The sequence below is a fragment of the Petaurus breviceps genome, unplaced genomic scaffold (assembly GCF_028583685.1).
Source record: "Petaurus breviceps papuanus isolate PSGF00001 unplaced genomic scaffold, PetGlider_PUasm1.0 171, whole genome shotgun sequence".
NCBI lineage: Eukaryota > Metazoa > Chordata > Mammalia > Diprotodontia > Petauridae > Petaurus > Petaurus breviceps.
In genome coordinates this window covers 5858877-5883113 of record NW_027185754.1, presented here as the reverse complement: position 1 = coordinate 5883113, position 24237 = coordinate 5858877, and positions in this window count along the sequence as shown.

Below are 24237 nucleotides of genomic sequence, written 5' to 3'. Positions count from 1 at the left end.
ATCTTACTCTTTATGATTTTCTACCCTATTCCTCCCTAAGATTCTTTATATAAGTTTATATTCTAAATTGGTGATGCCTTTGACTTTCATAGCTCTTACAACAAAAAATTTCACATATTCATAGTATTATACAGCTATGAAGCATTTCATATACATTATTTAAATTGATCCAAGCATAATTTCAATGGGCCAAATATTGAATATATTTTCATATGTTACATTGATGAACCTAAAGCTTGGAGTGCTTAAATCACATGTCAAAGATCACACCGGTAAGTAGTGTCATGGTTAGTAGTAGCAGAATTTGTGTTCTGTCAAAGTCAAGAAGTTTTTCCACTGTACCACATTGCCTCTTATAATTCATTATTGTATGCCATTGGTTCTAGTGTACATAAAATTATGTCCTCCAAATTGAGATCTAATATAACTAAAAATCTGAGAAAATATAGCTCATAAATTCACTAATTCACACATTTAATTCATTGAAACATTTATGAACCTACTTTATAAATAAGTCAATGAATGAATGACTAAATTGCAATTCATTAGGTATTATTTTGACTTGTATATATTATTTATTTTTTGTTTTCAACATTCATTTCCACAAGATTTTGTCTTACAAATTTTCTCCCCATCTTTCCCCTACCCCACCCCAATATAGTGAGCCTACTGAATACCCTTTTCCCCAATCCAATCTCTCTTATATCTTCCCCCATAATACCCCCCCAACTTTCTTGTAGGGCAAGATGGATTTCTATACCCCAGTGCCTGTATATCTTATTTCCCAGTTACATGTAAAAAAAAAACCCACATTTTTTAACATTTGTTTTTAAAATTTTGATTTCCAGATTCTTTCCCTTGTTCCCTCCTCACCCACCCCCACTAGGAAGACAAGCAATTCAATATAGGTTGCACATGTGTAGTTATGCAAAACGTTTCTATAGTACTTATATTGTGAAAGATTAACTAACTATATTTCCCTCCATCCTATCCTGCCCCCCACTCATTCTATTTTTTCCTTTCACCCTGTCCCTTTTCAGAAGTGTTTGCTTTTAACTACCCTCTCTCCCAGTCTGCTCTTCCTCCTATCATCTCCCCCTCTTATCCCCTTCCCCCCTACTTTCCTATATGGTAAGATACACAATTGAATGTGTATGTTATTCCCTCCTTAAGACAAATCCAATGTAAGTAAGGTTGACCTTTCACCTTCCCTTTCACACTCCTGCTCTTCACCTCCATTGTAACAGTTTTCTCTTGCCTCTTTTATGAGATAATTTACCCTATTCTATCTCTCCCTTTCTCCTCCCAATATATTCCTCTCTCGCCTCTTAATTTTTTTTAGATATCATCCCTTCATATTCAACTTATTCTGTGCCCTTTGTCTATGTATGCATGAACACATATATACACACACTCATATATATATATATATATATACACACACACCCTCCTATACATACATATATATGTATGTATGTATGTATATATATATACATATATATTCCCTTCAACTATCCTCATACTGAGAAAAAGTCTCATGAGTTACAATTATCATTTTTTTTGCCTTTTTGGAGAGGGGGAGGCAGAGCAGTTGGGGTTAAGTGATTTGCCCAAGGTCATACAGTGAGTGTGTTAAGTATATGAGGTCGGATTTTAACTCCATTCCTGCTAACTCCAAGGACAGTGCTCTATTCACTGCACCACCTAGTCACCACCCCCCCCCCTTTTTTTACAATTATCATTTTTCCCATATAGGAATGTGAATAGTTCAACTTTAATAAGTTCTTTATGATTTCTTTGTCCTATTTACCTTCTCATGCTTCTCTTGCTTATTATATTTGAAAGTCAAATTTTCTGTTCAGCTCTGTTTTTTTCATCAAGAATGCTTGAAAGTCCTGTATTTCATTGAATGACCATATTTTTTCCCTGAAACATGATACTCAGTTTTGCTGGGTAGGTGATTCTTGGTTTTAATCCTAGATCCTTTCACCTCTAGAATATCATATTCCAAGCCCCTCAATCCCTTAAGGTAGAAGCTGATAGATCTTGTGTTATCCTGACTGTGTTTCCACAATACTCAAATTCTTTCTTCCTGACTACTTATAATATTTTCTACTTGACTTGGGAACTCTGGAATTTGCATATAATATTCCTAGGAGTTTTTTGGGGGGGATCTTTTTCAAGAAGTGATTGGTGAATTCTTTCAATTTCTATTTTGCCCTCTGGTTCTAGAATATCAGGGCAATTTTCCTTGAAAATTTCTTAAAGGATGATTTCTAGTCTCTTTTTTTGAACATGGTTTTCAGGTAGTCCAATCATTTTAAAATGATCTCTCCTGGATCTGTTTTCCAGGTCAGTGGTTTTTCCAATGAGATATTTCACATTACCTTCTATTTTTTCATTTTTTGGAACTGTTTTATAGTATTATAATGCCAAACAAAGGCAACTTCCCAAGGTTAAAAATACCAGCATAGGTGATCTCCATTTTATTCAGTGACAAATTAAGAACAGAGAGAATCAACATATAGCATAATTCAAAATACAGCATTTACCAAGTGTGATTCAATAATCTCCAAGTACTACCCCACCCCTGGACATTATAATGCATTTAGTCAATCGAAAAGACCCTCTTCTAATCACTACTCCACTCCTAGGCTGTACATTCATTTAGTCCATCACAAAGCCCCTCTTCTCAAATGGAGATTAGTTTCCAATCGTAAGTAAAATACATTCATTTGTTTAATCACAGAGCACAAAAAAGTCAAAAGTTCCCCACCCTTGGATCACAATTGAATCTACCCCAGAGTTACAACAAGCTTAAGCACAGCATTTAATACCCAAAGAGAGGTCTTTTCTTCATCTTGACATGAGGCAAGTTCTCAGCAATCTTTGTTCCTTGGGAGACAAAGCCTAGCAAGGCCACAAGATACATTGCCAGTGTCTTCATTAATTCATTCTCTGTATGCAGAACAGTCCCAGGACCCCTCAAAACATTAGCAAAACCCTCTTCCAGGATTTCTGTAAATATACAACAAGAAAATCCTTCTTCAGGGCTTCAGAACCAATAGCAAGGTTCCAGAACCTCTGCAACAACAGCACTGTCCTTTACCAGTGGACAGCATTCACTCTCTGTCTGCAGAACAGTCTCAGGATCTCTGAACCAACAGCAAAGGTTCCAAGACCTCTGCAACTGTCTTTCATCAGTGGACAAATATGGCAAAACAACATCAAAACAGACAGACAAAATACTAGCATAACAGCCATGTCTCCTCAGTCCTTGGCAGCTCTGAGTGGCAGCTCTCAAAAGTCCTGGGCAATTCAAACTGGTCCTCAGCAATCCTCTCCATCTCTCTCTGCTTCCAAGATGCTGCTTCCAAAAAGTTCTTCTGCCTCTTTCTTTTCTTGTGTCTCTCTAAATTTACATCACCATCTCTTCCCAGTTCAGCCCTCTCTTTTCACATCAACAAGTCCATCCCCACAAGTGGGATTCACAAGCTCTCAGTTTTAACACAATGAAACCAAAAACCAGGCCAATACAGGGGGATCTTTAAATTCAATTACTATTACAAGTATCTTGATTTCTCATAAAGTCATTAGCTTCCAGTTGCTCCAATCTAATTTTGAAGGGATTATTCTCTTCAGTGAACTTTTGAAATTCCTTTTTCATCTGGGCAATTTGGTTTTTTAAGGCATTCTTCTCCTCATTGGCTTTTTGGGCCACTTTTGCCATTTGAGTTAGTTTGCTTTATGAGGTGTTATTTTCTTCAGTATTTTTTGGGTCTCGTTTAGCAGGTTGTTGGCTTGCTTCTCCTGATTTTTTTTTGCATCACTCCCATTTCTCTTCCCAATTTTTCCTCCACTTCTCTTACTTGATTTTCAAAATCCTTCTTGAGCCCCTCCATGGCCTGTAACCAATTAATATTTTTCTTGGAAGTTTTTGATGCGGGGGTTTTGACTTTTTCTTCTTCTGGTTCCATGATCCTTTTTGGCCCCAAAAAGGATTCTATGGTCTGATTGTGCTTCCTCATCTTGCAGGCCAATTATTTGACTTTTGAGCTCTTTGCCATGATAGAACTCTGCTTCCAGAATGGAGAGAGCTGTGTCCCAAATTGCTGGGGTTTTTACAGTTGCCAGAACTATGAGAAGGGCACCCTCTTTACAGCCCCCACAAACTTTGGTACCCTGGCCACACATCCCATGGCCACCACCCAAGACTGTGACCCAGATTCAAGCAGGTCAAAGCAAGAGCAATTTCCCTCTGAATGGTCACTTGGTCCCCCAACAATCTGAAGGCCAGGAGATCCAGAGGCAGCCACTGGCAGCAGCTGCAGCAGCTACAACAGCCTCACCTCTGCAGCCTCTCACCCCGGGGATAGGGGCCGGACGAGCTCTGCAGTCACCCAGTTCTAGCAGAGTTTCCTACTGACCTTTTACTTTCTCTTTGATGTTTATGGGTTGAGAAGTCTGGAAACCCCACAGTTGCTGGTGATTCACTCTCTTGAAATCTGTTCCAGCCAATGTGTGCCAATGGTTGGGGCCACTCTGGGGCTGGAACCATGGGGCTCATGCTGTACTGTGCTCAGTTCCCACTCTGGTGTGATAGACCCTTCCTGTCAGCCTGCCAGGCTACCTTCAGATAGAGATTTGTTTCTTTCTGTCTCTTTGTGGGTTCTGTAGCTCTAAAATTTATTTAGAGTCTTTTTTTTTTTACCAGTATTGGAGGTGGTTGGAGCAGGAGCTGAAGCAAGTTCCTGCTTTTACTAGGCCATCTTGGCTCCCTAGTCATTAGGTATTTTTAATGTGCTATGCTAACAAAAAGAGGAGAGTACCTTCTCTCAAGGAGCTTACATTGCAATAGGGGAAAATCAAATCTGCAGAGGAGTGATAGTCAGCATAGAAAGATTTGTTCTGGTAAATCACTGAGTTGCTGAGTTGCTACATAGGGCAGTCAGTATCCATACCCATTCCAGAAGCAATGACATTGTTGATTTGATTACCATGCCTAGAAGAAAAAAATTGCCAATTAATGTATATATGGCAGAGGGGTAGTAATAGATGTACAGAATTAGATGGAAGCCAAAATGGCCTAGCTTGATGACTGAGTCAGATGTAACAGAGAAGCAAAGGGACAAGGACTAGATCTGTGATTTTATTGGTATAGGAAATCCATCCATATATAAGTATAACTTATACTCGTAGTTTTTCCTAGACTAATGAGAGCTTGTTGGTCAGTCATTTTAAACAATTTAATTAATTTTTACATTTTAAGTTCCAAACTGTCTGCCTCCACCCCATACTCTGCACTAGAGAAGGCCACCATCTGGCAGAGATATGTACATAGATAGGTGTGTGTGTGTGTGTGTATGTGTGTGTGTGTGTGTGTGTGTGTGTGTAAAACTATACTACGCATACTTCTATTTGTCAGTTATTTCTCTTGAAATAGAGAGCATCTTCCTTCATAGTTCCTTTGTAGTTGATTTGAGTATTTACAATATACAAAATGATGTAATTGTTCACAGTTGTTCTTCAAACACTATTTATGCTACTGTATATAACATTCTCTTGTCGACTAGCATTTATTAATTGCCTCCTATGTACCAGGAACTGTACTAAGTGATGGGGATATAAAGAAAGACGATAGGCAGTCCTTGTTCTCAAGAAGCTTGAAGTCCATTGGGGAGACATGCAAATACATATGTACACATTTTATAAAGAACAAATTGGACATAAAGAACAGGGGAAAGGTACTACTATCAAGGGGGATCAAAAAGGCTTTTTGTGGAAGGTGAGACTAGCTGAGACTTAAAGGAACCCAGAGAAATTAAGAGGCAGAGATGATGAGGGAGAGAGTTCTAGGAGTGGGAGGCAGCTATCAAAAATACCTAGAGTCAGGAGATGGAGTGTCTTGTGTTAGAAACAAGAAGAAGGCCAGTGCCCCTGGATCTCAGAGTATGTGTATGAAGACAGGAAAGGAAGGAAGACACTAGGCTAAGAAGGGCTTTAAAAGCCAAACATATTATTTAATGTTTGATCTTGGAGGCAATCATGAGTCACTGACTGAATAAAGGAGTAGGCAGTCAGACTTATGCTTTAGAAAAATCAATATGACATCTAAGAGGTGTATGGACTGGAATGGGAAGAGACTTAGGGGAGGGAGACCAAGTAGTTGGCTATTGCGATCATTCAGGCATGAAATGATGAGGGTGTGCATGAGAGTGGTGGTAATTTCAAAGGAGGTAAGTGGGCCTGTTGATGTTGAGGAAGCAACACCACTGATTAGATGGGTTGGGAGGTAAGACAGTGAAGGTATCATCCAACAATGATATCTAGGTTGGGAGTCTGAAAGGCTGGGAAGATGATGGAACTCTCTCAATTAAGAGAAGTTAGGAAAAAGAGGAGGTTTAGGGGAGAAAGATAATTATTTCAGTTTGAGGCATTTTGACATTAACATGTTTATAAAACATTCAGTTCAAGATATCTAATAGGCAATTAGAGATATGAGACGGAGTGAGGGGAGAGGTTAGGGTTGGGCAAATGAATCTGAAAATTGTCTTTATAGAAATGATAGTTGATTCCATGGGAGTTGGCAAGATCACTAAGCAAAATATAATTAAGGTGATTAGATTTAGACATGAAGAGAAACTTTGGAGAGAGCAGTTTTCATTGAATAATGAGGGTGAAAGGCAGACTGCAGAAGGTTAAGAAGGAAGTAAGAGGAAAGAAAGTAGAAGCATTGATTATAAACAGTCTGCTTGAGGAGTTTAACCACAAAAGGGAGGAGAGATATGGGATAATAGCTAACAGGGATGGATGGATCAAGTGAGGGCTTTTTGAGGATAAAGGAAATATGGGAATGTTTGTAGACATCAGGGATGCAGTAGACAGACATGGAGAAATAAAAAATAAAGGAAATTGAAGATGATAGAGATGGTCAATCTTCTGAAGATGACAGGTTGGAATATGATCACATGTGCAAGTAGAGGAGTTTTACTTGGCAAGAAGGGCCAAGCTCTTCATGTGAGACAGGGGTACAAAAGGAAATAGAGAGGAAGTGCATTTGAATGATGGGAGATGAGAAAAGAGGGGAGAAGAGGAAGCTCTCAGTGAATGGCCTTAATTTTTTTCACAAAACATTGAGGCAAACTTCTCAGCTGTGTGAGGAAGCCAGGAAACCATGACAGGTTTGAGGAGGGATGTAAAGGTTTAGAAAAGTCTGTGTGGTGAGTGGCATAGTGAGTTAATTAAAGACATATCTTGCTTTAATGAGGACCCAGTTCATATGATGTAAAATAAATTTCCATTAGAACCAGTCAGCACAATTTTGTGATTTTCTACAGCTTTGTTCATCAATTTGAGTAGGAGCAAAGGCAACAGAAGGTTGTGGTAGTAGTGTAGAGCTTCAGACTCACAGGATAAGATCTTTGATAGGGTAAAGTGGCAAAGCACTTGATAAAAGAGGACAATGTAGAATTAAACTGGTTGACTAAGGGGTCAAGATGGCACAGAGAGGAGAATTATCTAATGCAGGGATGATAACTTGGGAGCAAACTGAGGAACCGATGGATTAGAAGTCCTACTGAGGATGAAAAACAGGTTGTTGTTTTGCAAAACAAGGAAAGTTTAAATGAAAACAGGTTGTGATAAGATAATGGGGTTTCATAATCCATGAACAGAGTCATTTCTGGGTAATAGAAAGATTAAGGGTATTATTGTCTCTGGGTATAACTGAGGTAGGGTGGAAGAGTAGGCCATGGGAAATGAGCAAGTTGAGGAACTGGAAGGTTAAGATATTTTAGAGAGTGCCCAACGCATATGGTAAAGGTCTTTAATTCAAGAGCGGGAGTTGGGGAAGAAAGACTAGGGATTCGGCACCAAATTGACTAAGTAAGGAGAGCATTTCTTAGAGATTGGTATTTGACAACCACTAGAATCTTGATTGGGTGATATAGATAGATAGATAGATAGATAGATAGATAGATAGATAGATAGATAGATAGATAGATAAGGAATGTATTTTGATTCTCAAAAGAAGAAAGGTGAGTAAGTGATGGTGGTAAAGAAAGAGCATGGAAATGGCAATGAGAAACAAGTATTATTCCAACTCTCTCACCATGACCAATGAGTTGGAGTAAAGATGCAAATAGTGCTGGGAGGATGGCCAGGGAAACTCTGTTATTAGAAGTGATTCAAGTGTATGGATGCAAAAAATTATGGAAAGAATGAGAAAGGAAAAGATTTAAGCTAAAAGTTAGATTGATGTCTATGGAGCAGGCAGGTCAGAGATCACAGTGAAGTGGCCAATAGCTTTAGAGTAGAGCAGTAGTGGGGTTGAATCGATGGAGATAGAAATAAGGGAGCAGTTAATGGATAGATGAAAAACGAGGTTTGAAAAATGGAAAGCAGGGATTCATAATCACTAGCACAGGGAAGTTATTATAGGGTGAGAGTATATGAATCTTTGAAGAATAAATTCAGGTGGGTTATCATTGATCATGGATGTTCAGCCTAGGAGTAGAGGTGGGGTAGTAGAAGTCCCAAGGCTTCCGATAACAACATACAGCTGGAGAGAGTATAGAAGAGGGAAGGAACATGGGTAGGAGCAAGTCAAATGCCATTGAGTTTAGGAGGTTGCAGAGTACCTGAATTGTGATCAGATGCTTGCCCTAGGAGCCCAGGGTAACAAGTCCTTAGAGATTAGGGGAAACACTTGAACATAATTCTTCCTGGCTTCAAGAATGAGTAGAGTATCTATCCACTATACCATGCAGCATATTTTAGCTATATGCAATATTAAAACAAAACATTATGCCTTAAATCAAGGAGATTACAGATTAATATGGGAGTGATGGGAATAATATGACTTCATAGATATCTCTGAGACCAGGTAGAATTGGATTTATGTGACTGGAATTTAGCCTTTGAAATTTAAATGTTATTTAAGAGGAACAGAAAACAAAACAAACAAAAAACAACAGAGAGTCACAAAGTATTATTATCTATTTAGAACATAAATGTGTGCATATATTTATGTATGTATACATATATATATATATTCATTGGAAAAGATAGGCATTGTGGAGAGAATTAGAATGAGAATCAATGAAGGGAAAAGAAAAGCAATATTATTATTGAGATACAACATACCACTAAGAAGTATTGTAAGGAAGATTAAGGTGAGAAAGTTGGGAAAGACATCACAAATTTGACTGAGAAACATTAGACTTTAATTATAAGAGACTTCAATTATCTGGACATCTGTAAATGTTCTTCCTTCAAAAGGAAGAATTGCTGATAAGTTTGTGTCTTGCTATAATAATAATTTCATCCCTTAGTAAGTGGAGGAAGTAAGTGACAAAAAATCCATTATTTTCAATAACAAGAACAATTTGGCTGCTGAAGATGAAAAAAAAAACAGGATCCTTGAAAGGTACATTGCCATTCTATCATAAAGTTCAAAAGAAAAAAGGAATAAATCTGGGCATAAACTGACATGTACCTCATATTTGGGGAAGGCTTATTAGATTTGGTTCAGAGAAGGGATGGGTAGAATCCCTTGTTCTGATGTTTTACAAGGTCAGTTGGCCCATGAGGGATAAAAAGCTTTGAAGAACAAAATTCCAAAAGCACAGCTAGAAATCATTCCATGGAGGAGAAGAAGTCAAAATCATCTTGAGAGAACAGTGTGGTTCTACTAGGCCTATACTCCAAAGAGATCAAAGAAAGGCGAAAAGGTCCCATTTGAACAAAAATAGTTATAGCAGCTTTTTTTGTGATAGCAAAGAACAGGAAACCAAGAGAGTGCCCATGGAACAGGGAATGGCTGAACAAACTATGGTTTATGAATGTAATATAATACATTGCTCTATGAAGGGAATGCTTTCAAAGAAACCTGGGAGTGCTTGTATGAACTGATGCAGAACCAAGGGAGCCAGGGGAACAGAAACTCTGTAAAATAGATTTCAATCACATCCAACTCTTCATGACCTTATTTGGAGTTTTCTTGGCAAAGACACTGAAGTGGTTTGCCACATCCTTCTCCAGCTCATTTTACACATGAGGAACTAAGGCAGCCAGGATTAAGTGACTTGCCCAGGGTCATACAGCTAATAGGTATCTTGAAGTCTGATTTGAATTCAAGAAAACCAGTCTTCCTGACTTCAGGTCCAGCTCTCTACCCACTGCACCACCTGATTGCCCCCAAACAGAACAACACTGAAGTACTGAAGAACAATGATCAGCCATGATTTCAGAGCACAAATGATGAAAAATGCTATCCCCCTTCTGACAGAGAAGCAATGATCTAAATATGCACACTGGATCACATTTTTGGACATGCTTAATATAGGAATTTGTTTTGTTTAACTATGCATACTTGTTACAAGAGTTTATTTATTTCTTCAATGGGAGGAGGGTAAAAGGGAGAAAATAAATGCTTATTTTTTTTAAAGTAGAATTTATTTTTAAAAGAAAACAATGTAGTTACATATGGAAATAATCGATGACAGGTTTCTTTTTAAATATGAGTAGAGAAACAAGGAAAAGTAATTGAAGTTGAATATAAAAGAATAATATGATCTCTCATTTGATGGGCTCCTTATCTTCTGTGGGTAAGATATATTGGGGGATAATAAAGAGAGGATAGGACCAATGCTTAAAGGCAGATGGGTTTTTGACAATGGGTGAAGGAGTGGATGCAGACAGGTGTTCCACTCTTAATTTTGTTTTGTTTTCCCTTCCAAGTAGAATAATCTCTGGACTGGGAAAGGAAAGACAAATGTATTTGCTAACATCTATTTGTCTTCTAAGAATCGAAGTTAGCCAGCCCAGACAAACAACAACATAGAGGACTGAATGAATGGTCAGATAAGTCTGAAGAGACAATGAATATAATCTTTGAAAGTTCCTGGAGAATGGGAAAGATGCTGTAGGACTGGTGAATAGCAAATGTAAGTCCAGTCTATAGTAGGCATTGAATAAATGATTGTTAGATTCACTTTCCCTCTAAGATTGTCACCAACACAATCAGGATTCAACTATATCACAAAACATCTGGATTAAAAACAAAACACCAGGGCCCGTCACTTGTTTTCTTTCTTATTTTGTAGACGAATTTCTTATCACACTTTGCTGGTTTGTATCTCCCCTAATTTTACATTATCTTCTAGCTATGTTTGGCTTAAGGTGTTTACTATGAAGAATGCACCATGGTTACTTCCAATTCATGTCTTTGGGTCTCACATGGTTAGGGGAAGGGGTTAGAGGCTAATGTTGGCTTCAAGGGGCTAGCTTTCATAAAACAGAATCTAGGTGAGAAGAAGTTTGCTCCTGAAAATAGAAAGAGCCCTGGGATTAAGCAGGAGAGGAAGAGTGGTAGAGAGAGTGGAAAAAAAAAACCATTAGATTCAGAGTCAAAAGCCCTACGTTTGAATCCCAGTTCTTTTCATTGATGTCTGTGTAACATTAGCCAGATCCCCTCCCTTCTCTGGGTTTTATTTCTTTGTCTGTGAAATGGGGAGGTTGGATGAGAGATGATCTGGAGTCTCTTTTAGCTCTATGTTACCTCCTACCTTTCCCCAGCCAATTTAATCAACTCCAATGGCTTCATATTACCTCCAAGATTAAATATAAAATCTTTTGTTTCACCTTTAAGGCCTTCATACCCTTCCTACCTTTCCAGTTTTCATATACTTTGTAACTTACCACTCACAAAACTCCCCACCCCCAATATACTCTTTGATCCAATGATTCTAGCCTCCCTGCTTTTACTCACACATTACACTCTATCTCCTAATTCTGAGCATTTTTGATGGCAGTCCTCATGCCCAGACCACTGCTTCCTTATCAATGTTAAAAAGAGGGCACTTGTCTAATTACTATGGCTTATAAAAGCTTTCTGAACAAAATTATAGGGGAAATAAAATAACATTTTCTATTCCATTTTCTTCCCAGGAATGGCACCTAAGTGAAAAGAGATTTTTTTATCCTTTAGCAATAAAACAATGGTATTTATTGTGCTTAATGATTAATTGGTAATGCATAGATTTCCAAACATGCCTTCTACTCTGTATTCCTTTCCTATGTTTCTGCTTTTCAAACATTTTTACAGTACAATTAAGTAAGTCTTACATTAGCATCAAATATTTATAAACCCATGGTTCTGATTTAGAAATTAGCTTCAAAGTAAAACCCCTGATAAAAGTGCCTCTCTTAATGAGTGCTAACAGATCCTCACCCATCTCTCTGAAATGTCAAGGGATGGACAATGAGCTTGGTCTGTGTGTCTCAAGGATAGTACCACTCTAGTCTAAACTCCAGGCACATCACCCGTAGCACTTTCATAGCAAAGCTGAAGTGTTCTCTAGGGACAAAGTGTCCAGTGCAGGCTTGTTACTGTTGTTTGTTGTTGTTCACCCTTCGTTTTCAAAGACCACTGGTATCAAATATCACAGATGATGTTTTGCTTTACAAATGAATTGGATTTCAATGAGGCAGACTTGTACAAAATTGTCAGCTTCACTCTTTCTTCCTGAGTCATTAAAATCCAGAGGAAGGACAAAAGTCAATATGACTGGTGATGGCCCAGGATGCAGTGGATGACCTAGGCATCAATACCCTACCAAGTTCTAGTCACCCCACCAGCCCTACTTCTGTCATCTTTGTGGTTATTGGAGCAAATGGAATTATCTACATCTCCATGTAAAACATACAGTTCATTGCCCTAATACCCTGAATTGTTTAGAAAGATCCATATAAAACATACAGACTAGATCCCAGCACTTCAGCTAAAAGGAAACTCAGCAGCTTTCTCCTTTTTGGAGATTCAAAGAATGTAAGTGATTTGTCCAAGGTTTCACATAGAGTAAGAGTCAAAGATGAAATTTGAACCCAGGTCCTTTGACTCTAGATTCTTGCTATCTTATGGTTCTACCAATCCTGACGATTTTGTATTTAAAACTAACTCTTTTCTTAGTAATAGTAGAGTTTGCCATTTGGGAAATGTGCTACTATAATAATTTTGACATATATTTGTTTTGATCACATTGCTCAACTAGCATCTACCATACACTAGGTACTATGATAAGCTCTTGAAATACAAAGAAATGCAAAGACAGTCCCTGCTGTTGAGAAGTTTATGGAACAATCGGTGAAATGATACACAAACAATGCTGTGCAAACAGGATAAACTGGAGATAATCATCAGAGGAAAGACACTAAGATTAAGGAGGACTGGGAAAGGCTTCTTGCAGAAAGTGGGTTTTTTTAGCTGAGGCATCAGGGGAGCCAGGGGAGCTAGGAGGTAGAGAAGAGGAGAGAGAGTGTTCCAGGCATGGGGACAGCCATCAAAAATCCCCAGAGTTGGGAGACATGAGCAACTGCAAGGAGGTCAGTATCACTGTGGGAGGAAGGATAATTGGTAGGGTATAAGGAAGAAGAAAACTGGAAAGGTAGGAAGGACACTGTATATAGAAGGCTTTAAAAGTCAAACAGAGAACTTTATGTTAGATCCTGGAAGTACAATGGAGACACCACAATGAATTATATAGCAGGGTGACATAGTTAGACCTGAGTTTTAGGAAGATCAGTTTGGCAGTTGAGTAGAGGATGGAGAGACATGTGGGTATTTGTTTCAGTCTCCACAGATAAGCCCCTTTAGAGGACTCTGGCATTCTCTTCAGAATGTCTTTAACATTTTCCTCTCTCTCTCAAAGCTATGCAGTTAGACTCTGGTTCCTCATAAGAACCTCTTAATGTTTCAAGATGCCTTCCTCTTCCCCACCCATAGACACCTCCCAAAAGCAGAGCTTTCCAAACACTGGACTGATGCAAACAGAAATAAGGTGGACCATCTTTCTTTAGTTATCAGGTAAAGAAAATTATTACACTGTTCTAATACCCTTTAGTTCACATGGACTAAGTAAGATAGTCAATTTTATAAAAATGTTAGCTCTGCTTTCCTTTTTTAAAATTTATTTTATTTTTAATTTATTTATCCCATTTCCCTAGCCAAGACCTACACCTCACAGCCTTCACAGCTCATCACCTTAATCCCATTTCAATATAAAGCAAACTCTCTCTCTCTCTCTCTCTCTCTCTCTCTCTCTCTCTCTCTCTCTCCCTAATAGGTCCTTATGACATGATAGAACAGCTAACAGCTATAGAATGCTTCCACATTTGCAAAGTACTTTGAATGTAAAATATCATATCATTTGGTCCTCACACAATCCTATGCAGTTAGTACTATTGTCATGCCTATTTTGAAGATGGCTAAACTGAGACTAAAAGCCGGCAAGTGATTTGTCCAATGTCATAGAGCTAGTATGTGTCTGAGGAAGGATTTGAACTCAGATCTTCTTGACTGCATGGTCAACTGTGGCCACTATATGCCTCTAACCTAAAAGGATTTAATGGGTATCCTCAAGTATTTGAAAGACTGAGGAATGAAATGATGCTTGCTCTTCTTTTTTTTTTTTTTAAAGCAATCAGGGTTAAGTAACTTGCTCGAGGTTACACGACCAGTTATTTCTGGGTGTGGTCTAAGTGTCTGAGCCCAGATTCCATCTCCAGGTCATCCCGACTCTGGAGCCAGTGCTCTTACTTGATGAGCCACCTGGCTGCCCCTAAGCAATTGGGGTTAAGCAACTTGCTCAAGGTTACACGGCCAGGTGTTTCTGGGTGGGTGCTAAGTATCTGAGCCCAGGATTAGATCCCCCAGGTCATCTCGACACTGGAGCTGGTGCTCCTACTCGCTGTGCTACCTGGCCTCCCCAATACTTGCTCTTCTTGACCTCAGTAGTCAGAACTAATAATGCATAGAAGCTATAAGGAGGCTGAATTTAGCTCAGCACATGGAAAAGTACTTCTTGACAATGGTGGCTCACAAAAAATGTCATAGGCTGCTCCAGGAAGCAGTGAATGTCCCATCACTGGTACTCAATTAAAGGGCTAGCTAGATCACTATTTGTCATGGGTATTGTAGAGGGGATGCATATTTTGATACAGGTTAGATTGGATGACCTGTGAGGTCCCTTCCCATGATGTGATTATATGGAAAAATAAATTTCTGCTATTTCTACCACCATGCTTGCTCTCATACCCCTTGGGGTAGGGAAGTTTTTCTTCATATTGGAAGAACCTTGATGAGGTTTCATACCTCCAACAAAAAATTTATAGTCTTGCTTGAGGAAAATGAATGTAATGATGTTGTAAAAGAGTCACAGAACTCAATTAATGGGATGGTGATCATGGATTTACAATTAATGAATGTAAATGGTATCCATATATGGATAAGAGGTTTACAAAGTACTTTCCTCACACCAACCTCATGAAGTACAAATATCTTCAATCCCTATTTTGTAAATGAGGAAATTGTGATGCATATAGGTAAAATAACTTGTCCAAGTTTACAAAGAAAGTTGATCTGTCAGTAAACATTTATTAAATACCTACTATGTGTCAGGCACTGTCCTAAGCACTGCAGATACAAAGAAAGGTGAACAACAGTTCATGCTCTCAAGGCTCTCACAGTCTGATGGAGGAGACAATAGAACATACAAGCAACCATGTCCGAAAAAGACATCTACAGAAGTTGGGGATAATTAACAGAGGGAAGGTACCAGCATTCCAGTGGATCAGGAAAGGCTTCATATAGAAACTAAGATTTTAGTTGAACTCAAAGGAAGATAGAAAGTAGAGATGAGGAAGGAGAACATTACAGCCATGAAAGAGCATCCATTCAAACTCACATCTTCTCACTTCTCACTTCTCATGGGATTGGGAAACTCTCTAAGACTTGAAGCTGCTGAAAACTTGTTGATCTACTGAGGGAGGGAGTTTCATCACTATGAGCTTCCTTCACTGATATAGTCAGACAAATCCTTCTTGTTCACTCCCCATCAATGTGCATGGAGAACCACTTTTTAAGTGCATGTGATGTATGAGTGATAAAAAGCTTATGGAGAACTGCAGAGGGATCTCAGGAGAACCCCTTCTCAGAGCAAGGGTTCTGTTTTAAGGAGCTACATCTCATTCCAGAAGAGACATATGAGCATCTAGGGATGGCTAGCTTCTAGGGCATATGTACAAAGCATGATGACTATTAGAAAGGTTTGTGGAACTCTTTGTATGCTCATGTTCTGTCAAGAGTTCCAGATACTTTACTTCACATTAAGCAAATTCAATAGATGAAAACTTGAATATCATAGAATGATATAAAATAAAGTCCAGATCATTTCCTGAAAGCTCTCTCTTCTCCCCTGCTTCTGATTTCACATCACTCAAGTGCTGTTCCTTACTATCACTTACTTCACTCCAGTCTCATATGGAGAGATGGCACTTTTGCCACAGACAATCCCTTTACAGGCACACATGATTCTACTCCACTTGTTCTTCTTTGTCAAACTGTCCCCCTCTTTCATCTTCAGTCTCTCTCTTATTGCTCCCTGTCTACTGGCTGCTTCCCCAGTACTTATACTTGCACAAATCTCTCTGCAATCCTTAAAAAAATCACTTCATCCATCCATTCATCCCTGCTAGCTATAGCTTTATATTTCTTCTCCTTTTGTTGTGGCTGAAGTCCTTGAAAAGGCCATTTTTGAACCCTGAGCAATCTGTCTTCTCACCTCATCATTCAATGAAATTGCTATGAAGTTACCAACGACATCTTCATTGCTCATTTGTGCAATCCTTATCACTTTTTTTTTTAGCTCTCTGTATCTTTTTTCAACATCAATTACTCCTTTTTTCAGATACTGTCTCCTTTCTAGGTTCTTGTTATACTACTCCTTCATGATTCTCTTCCTACCTTTTGGACTCCTCATTCTTGTTCTCATTTGGGCATTCCTATGACTCTCCTGAGGTTTCTTCTCTGTTTTGCTTGGAGATCTCATGAGCTCCTATGGCTTTGATTAATATCTATTCAGATAATTCTCAGGTTTGTTGTGTTTTTTTTTAATCCAATCCTAACCTAAGGACTTCTAGACTTTTATCTCCAAGAGCCTATTTATGTACAAGAAACCTTTCTTAATTACTCTTAATAATAGTTAGTACCTGCCCTCTGAAATTAACTCTAATTTATCCTGTATATATCATGTATGTATGTAACTGATTGCATGTTGCTTTCCCATTAGAATGTGAGCTCCCTGAGGGCAGGATGTTGTATTTACCTTTCTTTGTGTCTTCAACAATTCAATGCATGACCCATCAGACATGCTTAATAAATGAGTGCTGACTGACTAGAATGTAAGAGATTAAGTGGAGTTCAGGGATCATCCACAAAACACTTCATTTAAAGATGATAGAACTGGTGCATAGGGTGATGAAGTGACTAGTCCAAGGCTCTATACAGTTAGTGTTAGAGTCAGGGGAGAAAAAAATCTAGATTTTCTGACCCTTAGGCTATATTAATGAGAGAGAGGGAGGGAAAAGCAGGAGGAGGAGGAGAGAGAGAGAGTCAGAGAGAGAGAGAGGGAGAGAGAAAGGGAAGGAAGGAAGGAAGGAAGGAAGGAAGGAAGGAAGGAAGGAAGGAAGGAAGGAAGGAAGGAAGAAGGAAGAAGGAAGGGAGGAAGAAGATTATGATGGAAGAGGAGGAAGGAATGAAAGAAAGAAAAAAGAAGGGAGAAAAGTGTAGCAGTAAGCACCCCAGGGTGGCTGCCAACACAGGTTCTTGGATCTGCTTTGATAAAGGAAAGCAACTCAAAATGGGTTAACAAGCTTACTTTAATCAGTCAAACATATGTATCATTTACCTAGTTCAGGGGAAAAAGGTCAGCACCCCGAACTTCAGAATATACGGACAGAATTAACAAGACAGAGAAACAGATCAAGTAGACAGTTTCCAAACTGTCCAACCATTACATCCATACCAAATCAACATCTTGGTTTCAACATCTGAGTTTTTCAAAGCTGAGGGGGGGGCTCTCAACAACGGCTTCCCAGAATCCAGATCAAATCACAGAACACTTCTCAAAGTGAGCCCCCAAAACAAAGCCTCAAATCAGGGTTTATATAGCCTTTTCCTGGCTCAGAGAATGTAACAACCTTCTGGACCCACTGGACAATCAAGAAGTATCTACTGAAAAACAAGCCTCCTACCCCAGGCTCCAGGTGCACTTTAGCCTAGGGGCAGGGAAGATCTTAAAAATTTACATTCTCATTGCAAAAAGAAAGAAGGAGAAAAGGAAGACAAAGATAAATGAAGAAGTTCCTAGATTCTGAGATTTAGCAGAATCATAAATTATCTACACACCCCTTCATTTTACTGATAAGGAGATTGAAGCACATAGAGGTTAAGTGACTTGCCCAAAATAAAATAGATAATGGAACCCAGGTCCTCTGAAACCAAATGAGTACACTTTCCACTATATGATGCTACCTCTCATTTGCTTCATGAAAAGTTCTTATTTTTCATGAAACTATTTTACTCTGGGGTTTTTCAAATATCTAGTTCTGCTGGTATATTTAAAAAATATTTAATTTAAAAAGTAATTTATTCCTATTTTAGGGGAAGTGCTTATTATATAAAGTTAGTTATATCTGCAATCACTATTGATGACACTTGGGGTCACAAGAAATGTTCTGGTTTTTATTTGAGCTCTGCCTCTTTCCTCCCCTTCCCCATGAATGTGTGTTACCTAGAGCTATTTTAAGTAATCTCATATTAGGGCCATAAAAATGAGCTCTAATGAACCAATCAGACATAGACTTCACATCTTTAGTCTTCCAGAAGGGGTGGATGGCATCTAGCCTAGAGAATTTTCTGTTATTCTACACCATTCCTTTTCTTCTCTGAATAAACAGTTAAATTGGATAACAAACCAATAAAAAATAATTTGGAATCATGGCTGTTATGATGGCCATAGAACATGTTGATAATCATTTCATGTGATCAGAGAATAATCTGAAATAGAACACTCTTCAATTACCATCATTTCTACTGCCATTGCATTTTCTGTACATAAAAGCATTTGGTCTGAAGCAAAACAAATTTCTCCATAAATTACACAATAAAGCATCGGGAATGGACTTTACTTAAGAAGGAACAAACAAAATCCGTCATTTATGGGGATGCCTTCAGAGCAAGCATAACCAACTACAGATTCCATTATTGTATAAAGTTCTGAAGACTGTCACCCCACCCCACACCCACCCCTTCTCCCCAGTTTAATTAAACCAGTATCACACTGAGAATAGAAGAAAAACACCATAGCTGTCTGTAGCAAACACAATGATACAACAATAAACAAACATTAATCATGATCATTACATACATTTTATTACATGAAATAAATAATACTCTGGTGCTCTCAGCAGCAGATAAAACTCTTCCCCTTGGATATCATCCTAAGGCAATTGAGGGGCAAAATAATACTGATAATGATAATAATGACTAGTAGGAAAAGGGGGAAGAAAGCTTCCAGTCACGAAAATCAGAAGCCCTAGCCTCACGTTACTCATATTCATCTCATAAGTTCATTCAATTTTCCTTTCTAGGATGTAATAGAGCTTCTTCCTCCCCTCTATAAATGCATAATAATTTTTCATTCAGACCTAAAGCCCTAGCATATATAATTTCAAGTATAATGATGCCAATTCCAGGAAGTGGATTGAAGAGAATACAGATCTAATCCATAGCTGTGGGTGTGCCAGTGGAAATGGAGATTGTAGGGGTGGGAAGTATTTGCTTAGTAAAAGTTAAGTTGTAATGGTAGAGGGACCCTTCACCTAGTGCCAAGGCACAACACTACCTATAAGTTTCATGAAGTAGAAGTGGTCATGTCTACTCTGTGGAGCTCAAACTTCCCAGGTTAGAAAGGGTTTCTAAATCAGAGATCAATGAGATTGCACAATGAGAATTTAGACAGGAATGAAAAGCCAAGTAGGAGCTTTTTCTTGTTCATTCATTTATTCACTCATTCATTCATTTATTCATGTACTTATTCATTCATTAATTTATTTGTTCACTCATGTGTCTGTTCATTCATCCATCCATCTATCTGTCTGTCTGTCTGTCTATCTATCTATCTTACTATATCTATAACTTAGGCAATACAGCATGGTACAGGGGAAAGAGATTTGATCTTAGGATTACCATATCTGAGTTCAAATTGTGGCTTATCCTCTTAACAATCTGTATGACTTTATTTGAATGAGTCATATAACTTCTTTGGGCTTCAGTTTCCTCATCTGCAAATGAGGGTGTTGAACCCAATGACCTTTAAGTCATAAATCTATGATTTTCTACCCCTATGATCTTATGAACATTATTGACTTTCAGGATTTAGGCAAAGACTTAAATAGTTCCCCCCTTTTACACTTGAAAAAGTAACAGAATCAGTCACCTTTCTCAGGGTAACCCTACCACTGTGTAGCATAAGGTCCTCTGCTGCTGGGTCATTTATCATAAGATGCTTTGCTGTCATGTGATTGGCTTATTTCTGGCCTCCCCTTTTTCAGTCTCAAAGTGCTTTGGGTTCCTATCTCAGTTATATCATATCCATGACAAATCTTAATTCATATCATAGTTTAATAAAGATCTTCAATATCCTCCCCCCACCCCACCCCCACTCCTAGACACCCACTGTCCATTGCAAATAATAATGCTCTAGAAATTGGATCTTCTTAAGGCCCTTTGCTTTGTCTTGAGGACCCAAACATATGACATTTGCCAAAGTGTTGAATACTCTAGCCACTTGTGTAGATGATCCAGGACTCAACACCTGTAGAGGAGGAATCAGTCTTGCTGAGCTCCTATTTGGAAGGAGAGAAGGGAGGGAAATAGAGTCTGCTCACCATTGCTGATAAATGTGGTCTTCTAACAGCAACTCATTTTTTTCTATTCCATTTTCTCCTTCTGCTTGGAAAGAATATTGTTCCAATGGATTACAATCTCCACCCCAGGCTGCTGCCTGCATCTGGGGTCATGTGATGGCTATTCATGGGAGGAATGGGGAGAAGTAGGGAAGTTTGCAGTTCAAGCATTCATTCGGATAGAATCCTTGTGACCTTAGTCTCTTAGCCACGATTAAGATGGTTGGCCCTCAACATTAATTTCAAAGTTAGGAGCAGCAGCTTTGGTTCAAAGAATTTTTCTCCAGTTAGTAGAACTGTCTTCTTTTCAGCACAGGGCCAGTGGCAGGAGATCCCAGAGGCCCCTACTGATATTCTCCTTTGACATTCAATGACAAGCAATGTTAGAATTTTGCCTGGGGTTCCTTTCCCCCTCCAAATGGCCCTTATTCTCTCAGGCTGACAGATGGGAATTTGGCCAGTTGTGACAAGGCAGCATGGGCACTTGCCTTTCTCACATTCTGCTTGCTCCTTTTGGACAAATAACAGGAGAACGACTAGGTAAGTGAATGCACTCTAAAGCTTCCTTTGCATCCCAGTCCCTCAGGGAAAAGTCCCCTCACCCTGTACCAATGAATTTCTTAGGACTGTCTCTATCATAAATACTCTGATTAAAATGTAAATTCAGCCAACCTATCAGCTTCCCATTAAGGGAACTCTTTAAAAACGCCATTCATCAGCTGAGAGATATGTAGTGAAATACCACTCATCAATCGTAACTGCTTATGACAGTTAACAAAGCTTTATATTTGCCCCAAACATGTGCTGATCTATCAATTATGCCAGGGCTCACTCTCGCACTAATTGTACATTTTCTTCCCTAATGCATTTTTGCTGTTATCTCATAGGCTAATGAAAGCCAGGAAATCAATAAATATAAATTATACATGCAAAGAAGGACTGCTGTGAACATAAAGTTTCTAATTAATTGCACTTGATTAATTTATATCCTTTAATTATCTTGCTAAGCCACAAACAACATAAATATCTTTGCAATCTGGTTATTGCTATGTCAGTCATAAAAAAGCAGACACAGTAAATCTCTGGGACCTAGCAAACGAAATTGCCAGAAAACATGGGACGGCATAACGCATAAATATGACCGGACTTACTCAAGACACCGATGAATAATTTTAGTGTGACAAATGACCACTAAATATGTTGTATGGTTATTTGACTAAGGTTATAATCATGTTTTAAGTTTAAATGGAGCATATGGAGTAAGCAAAAAATGTGGATTTACCCACTAGCTTAAAATTTGTACAAGATGGGGATAGAGTGGGACCAGGGATGAGTGTGAGTAAGTATGCACCCACACAGACTCATGCACACATGTGCACACACACACACTTCAGATGTGATGTTGTAAATGGAATTCTTGTTTTCCATTTAATGTAGGAAACAATTTGATGGATTATAATATTTCTTAATCTTCCTTTGATAACGTCCAAATAGAAATGCAAATGCCTTTTCTTCCCTGCAAAAATACACTTATAAAATTAAAATTAACTCAAAAATAGGAAGAAAGCTGTGTCTCACCTACTTGCCTTGTAGTAAAGGGATGTAACTTTTGCAAGGAAAGTGGTCTTCTCCCCTGCCCCCTCTCCTTTAATTTTATCTGACTCTGCTAAACCAGCCATCTGTCACGGATCTGAAATCTAATCCGATCAGTCTACCAAGCTTGCTCTTTACCCTATTCTGCAGCATATTACTGTGTATCTATATCTACAACTTTCATAAATGTGTAAAAAGAAACTGTATCTCCTCATGAGACTCAGACAAAGACCATCTGTCAGTGACCAAAACTATTCTTTCAAAAAAGAAAACATTCAAAGGGATTTGCCCTTTACCAAGTAAACCCACTTAACCTCCCAATAAGATTAACTGTTATTTGTTTCCATTAAATAAAAATGATCATGTTAATATGCATTTAATAGTTAAGTAACAGTTGCTGAAAGATCAACTTTCCTGAGGGTGACTTTTGTTGATAAGGCAAAGTGATGCAAGCAATAAGATCATTCATAAAGCACAAGAATGCTTGCCCCTCTTTGAGTTGCCTGCGGGCTGCCTCGATGGAGCAGGGTCCAAGATGAAACATAAAAACCAAAAGCCATAATCCTGTTCCTCTACGGTGTTACAGTAGAGAGCTTGAGTACATAAAAAGCATAGACCGAAGGCATGAAATTATTAAGATTCAAGAGAAGCTTCCTGAACTGTCTGTCTTCTGCCTTCATATCACTGCATTTGTATAGACAGTTTTATAGCCATTCAGCTACAGCTTTCTAAAGTCTTTCTATGCATGGATGTCATCATACTATCACAGTTATTATGAGGAGTTCCATCAAAAAGCAACTGTCCTGTAGCGACAGCAAGTGAAGCAGCCTTCGAGCAACAGCTTGTGTTTTCTGTCTCCCGTTTGCACCACAGAGATTGCCAACATCTTCTGATTTGGCATTTCAGAAAGCAGATAAACTGCATCTGCTTTAGGAATAGAGCCATCCAGAGTTTTCCAACTTTTATATCTTTTTTCCATCTACATGCTTTTTCATATACTAGTCTTTCTGCTTCATTTTAAAATGGTAATTAAATAGTAATTTTATAAAGTTCTAAGTATCTAAATAGAGTTCATTTCTAAAAGACTCAATTTATTAATGAGATCTGATTATCATACTGCCTTTCTGATCCAAGAATTCCCTGCCTAAGCAAGGAAAAGCTAAACTGGGTTGCTGAGACTTTTCCTTTCCTGTATACTGAGAGGATGGATGGCATTGGTCAGGAAGATCACTTCAGTAGAGGTAATACTACTACTATTATTTTGTGTATTGCTTTCACATCTGTTCATTTGATTCAATGTAACAAATATTTATTAAGCACCTACTATGTGGCAGTCCCTATGTTTCTTGTTATAGGGATGCAAAGACAAAAATAAAAAGTGTTTGCTCTAAAGGAGCTTACATTTGACCCTTACAACAACACTATTAGGTGGGCAAAGCAAAGATTATTATCCTCATTTTACAGATGAGAAAATTGAGGTTTAGGTTAAGTAAACTGTCAGATCAATCAATTATAGTTGTGTGGTAAAGCTGAGATTTGAACCCAGGGCTACTCATTCTAACACTGGGAATGAATCTGGGAACATGGAGCAAATTTACATCATGGCTTTGGTATTTGTTAACATTTAGTAGAACTCAAGAATTTTGACATTCATTTCTGGGGGAAAAAGATTTCTTTTTCCAAAGCACTGTTTTTGCTCCTTAAAACAATACATGAAGTCGTGACTGTGTAGCTTTGGGAGGAAAGACAATTAAGAAAAAAAAAAAACAGTTTCCAAACTTAGAAGTCAGCATTTGCTAATCCATGCCTTACTTACTACCTTTTTTATGTTATGAGTAC